This window comes from Prionailurus viverrinus, chromosome D2 (genome assembly GCF_022837055.1).
Source record: "Prionailurus viverrinus isolate Anna chromosome D2, UM_Priviv_1.0, whole genome shotgun sequence".
NCBI lineage: Eukaryota > Metazoa > Chordata > Mammalia > Carnivora > Felidae > Prionailurus > Prionailurus viverrinus.
The window spans coordinates 4477648-4490483 of NC_062571.1; the positions used below are offsets into that span (position 1 = coordinate 4477648).

General features: G+C 44.8%; 1 long non-coding RNA gene across 1 annotated transcript in view; it reads right to left on the minus strand.

The window, feature by feature from the left end:
• Positions 1-883: 883 nt before the first annotated feature.
• Positions 884-12836, minus strand: part of LOC125148125 (uncharacterized) — a 150841-nt gene continuing 138888 nt past the window's right edge. The window contains exons 5-6 of the long non-coding RNA XR_007145429.1: positions 10984-11042; positions 884-1891 (exon numbers count right to left, since the gene is read on the minus strand). This is a non-coding gene — a long non-coding RNA (uncharacterized LOC125148125). The remainder of the gene's footprint in view (positions 1892-10983; positions 11043-12836) is intronic.

Below are 12836 nucleotides of genomic sequence, written 5' to 3' on the forward strand. Positions count from 1 at the left end.
CACAATCCAAATGAGACAAATTTAATTTTCCCTTTTGGGCAGTAATACTCAATTTGTATTCAAATTGTATTTAAACATTCTAGATAATGGATTTAAATATATTCATTTATATAGAGGTATCTCTAGAACAAGTTACCTCTGAGAAGTCAGACAGGGACCTGGTGACAGACATGGAAAGAAGACTTAACTTCTCATTATATATACTTTTTTGGGGTGAGTTTTTACCACGTGAACATCTTACTTGTTAAGAAAAAGTATTTAAAAACAGAAAGAGCAATTTGGGCTATATAGAAAAATGATAAATGAACTTCGCCTGAGAGTGAGGATAACAAATTGTAATAATAAGACTCAATATTTATTGAGAGCTTCTTAGATGCCTGACACTTTACAAGTACGTTACAGGTCTAAACTTACTCAGTCTTCACAAACAAAGAGAGGGATTATCAATTTCTGCAAATGAAAGATGAGACACAAAGAGGTTAATATCATGCCCAAGATTACTCAGCTCGTAAGTAGCAGGACTGAGATCTGGATCCAGACAGTCTTGCTCTGGGTATGCTCGCACTCATATAATATGAGCACGGTGGGATGTGCCCATGGCCATGTCCAACGCAAACATAAATTTGATGCTCTGCTTCTACACTTCACTAGCCCAACACCATGGTCCAGTGACTGGCCACCCTTAACAGCTTGTTGATATACTTGGCTTTTAAATGAATTCCACAGACCGAAGTCATTTTACAGAAGAAAGAAGAATAAAAATTAAAGAATTGTAAGCACACACACACACACACACACACACACACACACAAACAAAAAATCTCCGATGTCTCAACATCCCAGAACTACGGAACCATCCCCATATCCAAATGAAATGTTGAGATCTAAAAGCAAATAAAAAAATCAGGGAGTCCTTTCCCCGGCTTTCCCAAGAACCTGCACTTTTTTTTTTTTGAGATCTGCCTGCTCTGCACCTGCCAAGTGAATTATTAAATTTATGAGGGTAAAGCTAAGCCAAAGCTACTGATCAGTGAAATTAGTTGCAACCAAGTGGAAGAGACACACAGCTGAGAACTCCAGCAAAGGGCGACATCACTCAAAGCGCAGGATTCTGCTGTGAAAACATTACAGACTTGCATGCACTTGGATAGCCGGCCGCCAAAGGCTCAGGGCGAGGTTACTTTATGAGCCTTGTAAAACTTCCCAACAACCTGAGCCAACTGCTCCTCAAACAAATAAGATTAGAGTTTAGAAGAAACCTGACTCAACTCTGACTGACCTTTGTTTATCAAGATGTTAAACCAAAACCGACTTTCTAGAGAACACCTTATTAAAACAGCTTTCTTTACTCAAGAGGAAAAAAAAAACCTTTTGTTTCTCCCTTTTCGGTACCTACAGGAGATGATGGATGTTAATTAACTAAGCTTATTGTGGCGATCGTTTCACAGTATAAATCGGTCAAATAATTATGCCGTGCACCTCGAAGTTATACAGTGCTGGATGTCAATTACATCTCAGTACAACTGGAAAAAACAAAATAGCTTTTATTTACTATTTGGGAACTAATTTCCCATACTCAAATTTATCACTCTCAATTAGTTGTTCACAGCTTACATGAGTTATTTTCATATTTTTCTATTTGTTGTTGAAGAGTTCAGCAACCAATGAAACCAGAATGTCATTAGAATGGATATCATAAGTACCGGTAGACGGATGAGCTTCCTGGAAGTCTGGAGAGCGGCAGGCAAACACATTATTCAGGGGTGCCCGAGCAGTGACTGCGTTCTGTCTCCCAAGGAGTGAGAACAAGGTCGTGTTGACGTCCGATTCAAGCACCAGGAATGGTATGAACAGTCCTCCAAACAGAATCACAGGGATCGCCAGAGTAGGTCTTGAAATAGAGATGAGATGTCTGAGGTTAATGAGCAGGTGTGCAATTAACGGTGTTTCCCAACTTGGCGACAGTCACCAGCAGCGCTCAAATTTGCCAGTGGCATACCAGCCTGCGGGCCCCGTGGAAGTACGTCCCAAACAAGATTCCACGACAGGGCTGGTATCTCCCCTTGCTTCTCCTCCTAAGGTCACACACACACACACACACACACACACACACACACCAGTTCAACAAAAGGAGATCTCTGCTGACTTAATTTCTCATCACTCTACTACAATTATGGGTATAATCCCCATGTTTATGGAGGAGGGGGGTTTTTCTCAAGCCTGAGCTAAGCCCAGGGTGTTGCATCGCCATTATGGATTCCTTTTTAAGCTTTATACAAAGGAAGAGGTGGCCCATATGTGGTCATTTTTTTCTTTGTCTCAAGAATTTCAATAAGGATACATTTTCTTCTGACATGTTAGGAAGTTTCAAACCACTTCTTCCTATATTCAGCTATTTGACATGAAATGTCTGCAGTTCACAGATGGAAACTGGGATACATTTTTAGAATTAGAAAACTGTTAGCAATGCAGTCTTTAAGCTTAGATGTTCTAGAGTCACCGGTGTATATACACAGATGCTTTCATTGATAAAACAATGGTAACGGCTGATGAATCTCATAATCCTACCAGATCAGCGTAAGTAGAGTTTTGCCCTTCAGACCATACTATCTGAGCATGGATTTTCTGAGCATGTGTAGATCCCGGTTTAACTTGAATTTAATTTCTTCCGTGAAAAATACCATTTGCTTTCCCAAAAAAGAATCTCAAAATCCGCGTGGCTAAGAAAGCTTTGTGACATTTACAGAGCCACTAGTGTGAGAGTAACCAGGAGAAACAAATACAGGGTAACTGCCAAAATCCTAGCTAACAAGGAAAATCTCAGGACAGGTGGCATTGTCTTTAATTAATTGAAACGAACGTGCAATTACAAGTGATAGAAGAAGACGCAGGAGTACGTTGACTAGCGTGGAAGCAGGACTGATTGGCCACCTCCCTGACCCCTTTCCAGCCTCACCTGCACCACATTTTGCCACCTGAGAAAAAAACGGGCTCCTGAAAATTGAAGACATGTGGTTTAAGGGAATCTGTTAGGATTTGCTGATAGTGTCCTAAAATAACATTTACTGAATTCTCGTAAGTTTGAAATAAATAGACACGACCAGACTAAATCTAGAACTCTAATTTCGGAGTTGGCCTCCAACTGTCTCATTGATTCAAAACTTGCAGAGCACCTGGGCTGAATCCATTCATGGAATGAGATTTGTGGATATAAAATATAAAAATAAATTAGCCCAGGGGCGCCTGGGTGGCTCAGTCGGTTGAGTATCCGACCTCGGCTCAGGTCATGATCTCGCGGTCTGTGAGTTCGAGCCCCACATCGGGCTCTGGGCTGACAGCTCAGAGCCTGGAGCCTGCTTTAGATTCTGTGTCTCCTTCTCTCTCTGCCCACCCCCCGCTTGTGCTCTCTCTCTGTCTCTCAAAAATAAATAAATAAATGTCAAAAAAATAAGAAATAAATAAATTAGCCCACAGCAAAATTACTCTACAGCCATAGACCCATTAATATATCCTACTTGTAATAAAAAAACAATAAAGTCTTCCATATAGCTCAAGTGAAGTCCGGGATAATTAAAGGAGGGCCCGATCACTGATAAAGACAGCATGGATAGTCCTGGCCCAAAGGAGCAGTTCAACTATTAAAATATTTATAGGCAGTGACCTGAGATGACATACCAATGGAAGGAAAAGGATTAGCAGATAATATACGCTTTACCAGACATTTGAGAAATATGGAGGAAATAGCAACTGTGAGAGCAGTGGAACTGTGACCCTTGCTAAACTCAATTGGCAAAAAGATAAAGAGACCTGAGAGTGATTAATTGGTGATGAAAAGCGAAATGTAGACAGGCTCAGGTCCAGTGCAAGATGGCCCCGTGGGGATCTCCTGAACCCACCCCTTGCCACTGACACACAGAGTCTACAGCTGCATGTAGATCAATATCCTCTTTAAAAAACCTAAAGGCTGGCTGAGTGATGACTACACATGAGGAAAATGAGAAAAACAGCTACATGCAGCAGGTAGGAGAGGCTGGGACACAATCTCACCAGAAGCCCCTGCACTGGCTGGGCGTCCCACAAGTAGGAGGAACTCAAAGTCCCGAGGAGTGAGTGGAGGGGTTGAAGCCCACATGAGGCGCCCCAAATTTTAAGACCTACGCCTGACAGACAAGCCCCCAAAATGTCTACCTTTGAAAACCAACTGGGCTCCTGTCCCGAGACCCACAAGAATGTAGTGATCTGGGAAACCACCCTTAAAAGACATGCACACTCGGACTCACCCACCCCAGGGCTCAGCTCAGAGCGGCCAGTTGTGCACTGACAAAAAAATGAAATGGGACCACATCAGACTAAAAACTTCTGCACAGCCAAGGAAACAACAAAATGAAAAGGCAATGTACTCAATGGGAGAAAATACTTGCAAATCATACATCTGATAGAGGGCTAATATCCAAACTACATAAAGAATTTATAAACTTCAATAACAAAAGAAAACACTACTGTGGTTTAAAAAAAATGGACAGCAGATATGAATAAACATTCTTCCAAAGAAGATATGCAGATGGCCCACAGGTACATGAAAAGATGTTCTACATCAGTAATAACAGAAATGCAAATCTGAAGTTTCATAAGATACCACCTCACACCTGTTAGAATGGCTATCAGCAAAAAGACAAGAATTAAAAAAAAAACAACAACAAGAAATAACAAATATTGGCAAGGACGTGGACAAAAAAGAATCCCTACAGGCCATTGGTGGGAGCATAAATTGGTGCAGCCGCTATGAAAAACAGTATGGAGGTTTCCCTAACAATTAAAACAAAAGCTCCCATATGATTCAGCAATTCCACTTTGTGGAATTTATCCGAAGGAAGCGAAAACTCTGACTTGAACACATACATGTTCCCCTCTGTTCATTGCAGCATTATTTACTATTCCACCATAAAAAGGATGGAATCTTGTCATTTGTCACAACTTGGATGGACCTCAAGGACATTATTCTAAGTGAAGTAAGTCAGAGAAAGATAAATATCATATAATCTCTCTTATATGTAGAATATATATATATATGTGTGTGTGTGTGTGTGTGTGTGTGTAAAACACAAGCTCAGAGATACAGAAAATACATTGGTGGCTGTCAGAGGTGGGGGATGGAGGGTGGGAAAAAAGGGTCAACTGTCTTTGGGTTTTTATTTTTAGTTTAAATTGATTTTGATGGAACTGGAGAGTGGTATGCTAAGTGAAATAAGTCATACAGAGAAAGACAGATACCAGATGTTTTCACTGTTATGTGGATCCTGAGACACTTAACAGAAGACACTTAACAGAAGGGGGAGGGGAAGGGGGAAAAAAAAGTTAGAGAGGGAGGAAGCCAAACCATAAGAGACTCTTAAAAACTGAGAACAAACTGAGGGTTGATGGGGGATGGGAGGGAGGGGAGGGTGGTTGATGGGCACCTGTTGGGATGAGCACTGGGTGTTGTATGGAAACCAATTTGACAATAAATCTCATATTTAAAAAATTAATTTTGAAGTTAGATAAATAAAATGGAAGAACACACACATATACAAAGCTGAATGTGAAAGTCAGGGAGCCTCCTTGATAGCATATAGAAAACTCTCATTTCCTGCAGTGGAAGACAGGGCAGGGCTCAGGAACTAATGTGAAGAATGGCCAAGCTCCAAAGGAAATTAAACTCTGGGTGGCTCAGTAGGGTAAGCGTCTGACTCTTTGATTTCAGCTCAGGTCATAATCTCACCATTCGTGAGTTCGAGCCCGTGTCAGGCTCCGTGCTGACAGCGGGGAGCCTGCTTGGGATTCTCTCTTTTTCCCTCTTTTTCTCCCCCACCACCGCTTACATGCTGTTTCTGTCTCTGTCTCTGTCTTTCTCTCAAAAATAAAGAAACATAAAAAAGGAAAGTTAAACTCTGAAATGAAGTAGGTCTGCTATGCCAGGGAGAGGGCTCTGGTTGGAAAAGAATCAAATCCGTGCAAGCGTTCGCTGGGACCGCATTGCAACTTCTCCCTGTCCTCTTGTGCTTCCTTCCTGATCCTTCCACAGGTGCTGATCCCAACAATTCTCCCTTATAAGTGCCCTACCCATTAATCTCTATCTCAGGGGGAGGAAAAACAAGCGAGGGACACCATACCTAAAAATTGTGCAAACCTACAAAAAAGGACCACGTATTATGCTGGGACGTCCATATATAACAAGGCTATAAAAGAGGCCCAGGAATAAGAAATGCTGACTTGAGTGCAGAGGTCACTTCTGGGGAGGAAAGGAGGGAAACGGGATGAGGGAGGGATACACACTCCATCCGTATTCTCCGGGTGTGAAGAATCCATGGTCAGGGCATCAGCTTCTCCAGGTCATGATGTAGAAAGAGCACAGAATGGGCATGCGGGGACTTGGGCATTCATTCTGGCTCGGGCACAGACAGCCTGTGTGGCCTGACGCAGCAGGGGTCACTTCTCACACTTGACAGATCTCGAAAGCCCCCTCGTCTCCAGTTAAGAGCCCATTAACAGACTGGCCCCTTCTGCCCCGAGGCCTCCTGCTGCCACCGTGCTGGGAAAGCATACCTCGGTCTACACCCACATCCGAGCAATGACTCAGTAGTGCACACAACTTTGGAAGCCGTGTGGACTCTCGCCTGCCCCGGGGCACCACGGCAGGGCTACGTGAAGGACGAGCCGAGTCCAGGAGGGAAAGTGCCGTGACCACAGAAGCCACTTAACCACGTGGCCTGTGACCCTGCACATCCTTAATCTGACGTCTCCTCTGTGCACTGCGGAAGGAACGTGGGAGCTGGGTGGAGAGCCTGGTCCCCTTGAACCCAGCCCTTTCTTGTTTCCCTTAGGACGTGTCCCCAGTTAGACTATAAACTCTCCAGCGCAAGGCCGGCAAGCTGCAGGTATCCCATAAGCCTGCAGACTGATTTTGTGTTTTTTTTTTTTTAATTTTTTTTTTCAATGTTTATTTATTTTTGGGACAGAGAGAGACAGAGCATGAACGGGCGAGGGGCAGAGAGAGAGGGAGACACAGAATCGGAATCAGGCTCCAGGCTCTGAGCCATCAGCCCAGAGCCTGACGCGGGGCTCGAACTCACGGACCGCGAGATCGTGACCTGGCTGAAGTCGGACGCTTAACCGACTGCGCCACCCAGGCACCCCTGATTTTGTGTTTTAAAGCTGCCTCATTTTGGGGCGCCTGGGCAGCTCAGAAGGTTAAGCGGCCGACTTCAGCTCAGGTCATAATCTTGCAGTTTGTGAGTTCGAGCCCCGCATCGGGCTCTGTGCTGACGGTTCAGGGCCTGAGCCTGCTTCGGATTCTGTGTCTCCCTCTCTCTGCCCCTCCCCCGCTCACACTCTGTCCCTCTCAAAATAAACATTTAAAAAAAAGCTGTCTTATTTATTTCACTACAAGGGGGAGTCTGGGTGTCTTCAGGTACAGCTGAGACCTTTGCAATCACCACGGCGCTCTCCCAGACCCCTCCGGTCCCCAGCCCTCGTGCTCAATCTAACTGCCTACGCTGATGCCCTCTCCCTGCCACACAAGTTTATGATGTATATCTAAAGGCAAGGAGTATGCCTTCATTCATTTAATCCGTAATCGATAAAATCACTTACAACCAGGCACTGGGCAATGTCCTGTGGCTAAAAGACTTTTTTAAAGGTGCCCTCAGAAGCTCACAGTCTATTAGAGAGACAGTGGTGATTGGAGTTACACATTTTCAAGTTGCAGTTTCAATTAAAACACGTATAAGTCACCTAAGGGGGAGAGAGAGGGCGGGAGCCGATGCAGGGGGAGAAAGACGCTCTCAGGAAACATCTCCAAGATGACGTCCCAAGCTACATTTGAGAAAATAGATGTCCAGGTAGCAGAAGGAAAAGGAGGCATTCCTGGCACAAGGAACAGCGTGTTTAAAACCACAGAGGCACGAAATGCAAAGTGAGTCAGCATGGGGAGCGGTCAAGTGTGAGAGAATGAAGAACTAAATCCCACAAGCTCTCACACTTCCTAGATGGGAACCTGGGACAAACTGGTCAACCTCAGGCATGAAGACCAGATGATACTTCCTCATGGTGTTCCCAGGAGGACCTAATGTCATAACGTTTATCGAACATCCTTGGCCCATGGGAGAGCAGAGAGGTTCACTCACCCCGATTCTCACGGCAGCACCAGATGCTGTGGTCGCCTTCCACGGACTTTCTATGGATCTCCATCACAGCATTCCCACAGACCATGCAGTGGTCTCAGAAGGAAACCATGGTCTCTACTTCAGTCTGCTCTCTAATATCTTTCCCACTGACACAGGCACACCATATCCATCAGCCTTTCTAGTCCTCAAAGGACAGAGCGGCCAGTCTGCGAAGAGAGCCCCTAAGGAGCCGCGTCTCCTGGCATCCACACTTTGGTCTGACTCCTCACACAGCGGATCTGGTCCTGTGAGTCACTTTAACCAAGTGAATGTGGCAGAAGTGACATGCCGCCAGTCCCGGAGCTAATCTCTAAGTCAGGGAACCTCTGTTTTTATGTTCCTCTGGGCCTGAGATGATATGTAAAGAGTCTGCTATCCTTCTGGAGGGACTACTAGTCCCCTACGTGATCTAGAGAGGCCACGTGGAGAGAGAGGAGCCCTGAAACAGCATGGAGGGAGATAGGAGCTCGGCCATCCCGACGTCCCAGAGCCGAGCCTTCCAGTCATCCCCACAGGCACGAGATATCTCGAAGCCACCTTGGATTCGGACTTTCTAGCACGTCTGCGGCAGCCTCAGGAGATCCCAAGTGAAACCCGCTGCAGAAACACCCTTTGGCTGAATCCTCGTCAACCACGGAAGCGTAAGTAGTAGCAAAGTAGGTGTTACGATAGGTCACGTGGCTTTGGTGTGACGTGTTCCGTGGCGATCGCGAGCGGAAACAGAGCGGGACACAGCTCTCGCCTTTGCCCGAGGACCAGAGAAATAGCAGTACCTGTGTATTTTGGCAGATAGGAGCTGGTGTCTCTAAATCTGCATCCGCTATTTAAGTCCTCTCGTTCAGGCCTGACTTACACATCATCTATAGCATGGCATACTAGTTGTTCTCTGAGACTAAGAGAAGTCTCTACTTGTATCTGGTAGAAGGCTCTCCCAAATAGTGCGTCTCTAGCAACCTTGCATTCAGTTGTGCCCAAATGACCCAAGCTCTGCCTCACGTGCTGTAACTGAAAATGTCACATGCAGACTTTTCACTGGCTCTACCACCCAAAGATGACAGGTTTTCAACACCTGCAACCTTATCCAGAGCTTGAACCTGACCTAGACATTTGTAATGCCTCTCCACTCATTCCCTCCCAATGGTCAAGGTGTTCCTTTTTAAAACAATCAGATACTGTAGCTAACTTTTGCAAAACCCTCCAGGGCCTTCTCACATCAGCTCGGAATGACTTCAAAATCTTTCCGTCTTCCTGCAAATCCCTACATGATCTCACCTGTGCCCTTGCCAAATCTTTCTGACTGCATCTCCCACCACTGTGACTGGCTGCTGTGCTCCAGACACGACCCCCTTCTTTTACTTATCCTCAGATGATCTGACCAGAGGGCTTTGAATCTGCCGTTTCCTCCACCTGGGACACTCTCAGCCCAGATATAGATCTTTTTATTTTTAGGGTTTTTTTTTTTAATGTTTATTTACTTTTGAGAGAGAGAGAGAGAGAGCGCACAGGGGAGGGGCGGAGAGAGAGGGAGATACAGAATCTGAGGAAGGCTCCAGGCTTCGAGCTGTCAGCACAGAGCCCAACGCGGGGCTCGAACTCACAAACTGTGAGATCATGACCCCAGCCAACGTTTGACGCTTGACCCACTGAGCCACCCAGGCGCCCCCCAGACATATATCTTTAATAAGAGGCTCTGAAGGGAAGAGAAACATCTGAGGGCACTGAAACTAAACTGCGCTTTATTTTAATGTTTATTCATTTTGAGAGACAGAGAGAGGGTGGGGGAGGGGCGGAGAGAGGGGGAGAGAGAGAGAGAATCCCAAGCAGGTCCACGCTGCAGCACAGAGCCTGACTCAGAGCCCAAACCCACGAACCGTGTGAGATCATGACCTGAGCCAAAATCAAGAGTCTGATGCTTAACCTACTGGGCCACCCGGGTGCCCCTAAACTGCCCTTCTTTGTGATCTGGTCTCTGAGTTCTGAGGTGCCCTGGAGGCAAAGGCCAGAGTGTCATCGTAGGTGGTGGTTCTCCTGGACAAGGCAGGAGAGAAGAATTTCAAAGAAGACAGAGGATAAGGCCAAAACTAAAACCAGAGGGAAAGTAATGGCCTGGGAAGCCAAAAGCCAGCTTCTGAGTCTTCAGAGTGCAATCACATTTGAAGCTTGCTTTTAGGTGCTGGGTCAGTCGTACATAGAATAGCAGACCTTAAAAAGCTAGGTACAGAGTCATTAAGCAGGATCATTGACCTTGCCTTGTTCAAGATGAGTAAGCTCTGGAGATGTGAACAGCTAGCTTTCAAACTTGCCTCCTCGATGGCTGAGGCTTTAAGGAATGCAAACAAATTCAGCAGATGGGGGAAAGGATCATTACGTACAGTTTGAGTAACCCCTTTTTGTTTCATGGGTTTTTTAATGCTTACCTATTTTTGAGCAAGGGAGGGGCGGAGAGAGACGGGGACAGAGGATTCCAAGTAGGCTCTGCGCTGACAGCAGTGAGCCCGATGTCGGGCTTGAAGTGACAAACCCTGAGATCATGACCAGAGCAGAAGTCAGATGCTCAACCGACTGAGCCACCCAGGCGCCCCTGTTTTATGGGTTCTTTTGCAACAAAAATCTTTAATTCAATTTAAAAGCTGTGTTTGAGGACTGAACCCATTCCTTTGCAACCTTGGTAGAACCTTCTGTGGCATTGCCTTGCAATACTGCCCTCTGGACCGTTGGAAGAAAAGTCTGAATAGGTTCAAATGGACATGGGTCCTAAATGCAAACACCTGCAGATACTCACCTCCACACCAACATCTTGGTAGCCGCAGAATCACACGTGCTAAGCCACCTGATTCACTTCTGGTGCATGGAGAAAGGAGAAAATAAATAAAAATAAAATATTCCATCAGGTTGTAGAAAGTAGAAGTAAGGCTACTCCAAGCTTCATATGATCTTAATCATCTTGTGCCGAGGTGGCCGGCCTGAGAGTTTTGCAAGGGCTTACACGTGATCTACATTACTCTCTGGCACGTGTTCACGAATGCACATTCGTTGCAGTAACAGTATTTTCAAAATAAAAGTAAGGATACGTAGACAATTTTTTTTCTGACTTCTAAGTTTACTTATAGGAAAAGTATCGTGTAGGTAAAGATAATCACGTAAATCACATTTAACCGTGTACGTGTAATGACTTTCTTACCGAAGCAATGGCTACCTAAACAACCAGGATATGTCCGAGGCCATTCAGGACCCCGTGTTAACTTCCCAGTCTGGAGTCTGTGGTCCGCCCAATTAAGATCAATTATCAGCCAACAGAAATTTAGGGAGTTCCATTACTTATAAGCATGGACTTGTCTATGCCTTCAGTCTCAGACCAAACCCAACTTAAAGAAATCAGCTTTCAAAGATTTAATCAACCCTGAAATCATAATTCTACAAGTTGTACAATATTTGACCATCCACAGTGAGGTAGTAGACAGGTAATATTTAAGGGGAAAGGCAGTTTACTGCTGGTTTACCTCTTTGTGTTAAAATGCCTTTCTCGTGTTTTAATTGTCCAAATGAGCCAGCTACTGCGTGACCAAACCTCAAAAATCCTTATACCCCAGTGAACTAGGATGACAATGTGATACACTATCTTACGTAGGGTTCTGATCTGGGGCTGGACCAGAAAAACATTCAGTGCTTTGATATTGCTGTTAAGAGTCTCAGACATATTTATTAAAATATCTCTGGATGGATTGAGGCGCCTGGGTGGCGCAGTCGGTTAAGCGTCTGACTTCGGCTCAGGTCACGATCTCGTGGTCCGTGAGTTCGAGCCCCGCATCAGGCTCTGGGCTGATGGCTCAGAGCCTGGAGCCTGCTTCCGATTCTGTGTCTCCCTCTCTCTCTGCCCCCCCCCGTTCATGCTCTGTCTCTCTCTGTCCCAAAAATAAATAAACGTTAAAAAAATTTTTTTTAATTAAAAAAATATCTCTGGATGGATCATCAGGGAAATGCAAATTAAAACCACAACGAGATGTTACCTTACACCTGTCAGAACAGCTAAACTAAAGAAATACAAGAAACAACAGGTCAACAGGTGTTAGTGAGGATGTGGAGAAAAAGTAACCTTCCTGCACTATTGGTGGGAATGCAAAGTGGTAAGGCCACTGTGGAAAATACTATGGCGATTCCTCAAAAAATTAAAAATAGAATCACCATATGATCCAGTAATTCTACCACTGGTATTTTCCCAAAGAAAATTAAAACACTAATACAAAGATATGTGCATCTCTATGTTTATTGCAGCATTATTTACAGTAGCCAAGATATGGAGGCAATTCAAGTGTTCGTCTACAGATGAACAGATAAACAGGGGGTATTTATATATACAATGGAATATGACTCAACCATAAAAATAGAAAAAAATCTTGACATTTGCAACGACATGGATGGACCTAGAGAGTATTGTGCCAAGTGAAATACTTCAGTCAGAGAAAGACAAATGCCATAGGTGAAAATGAAGAAACAAAGTAAATGAACAAACAAAGGATAAAAGAGACAAACAAACAGACTTTTAAATACAGAGAACATGCTGATGGTTACCAGAGAGGAGGTGGTGGGGGGGGGGGGGTGGGTGAAATAGGTGATGGGGATTAAGGAGTGCACTTG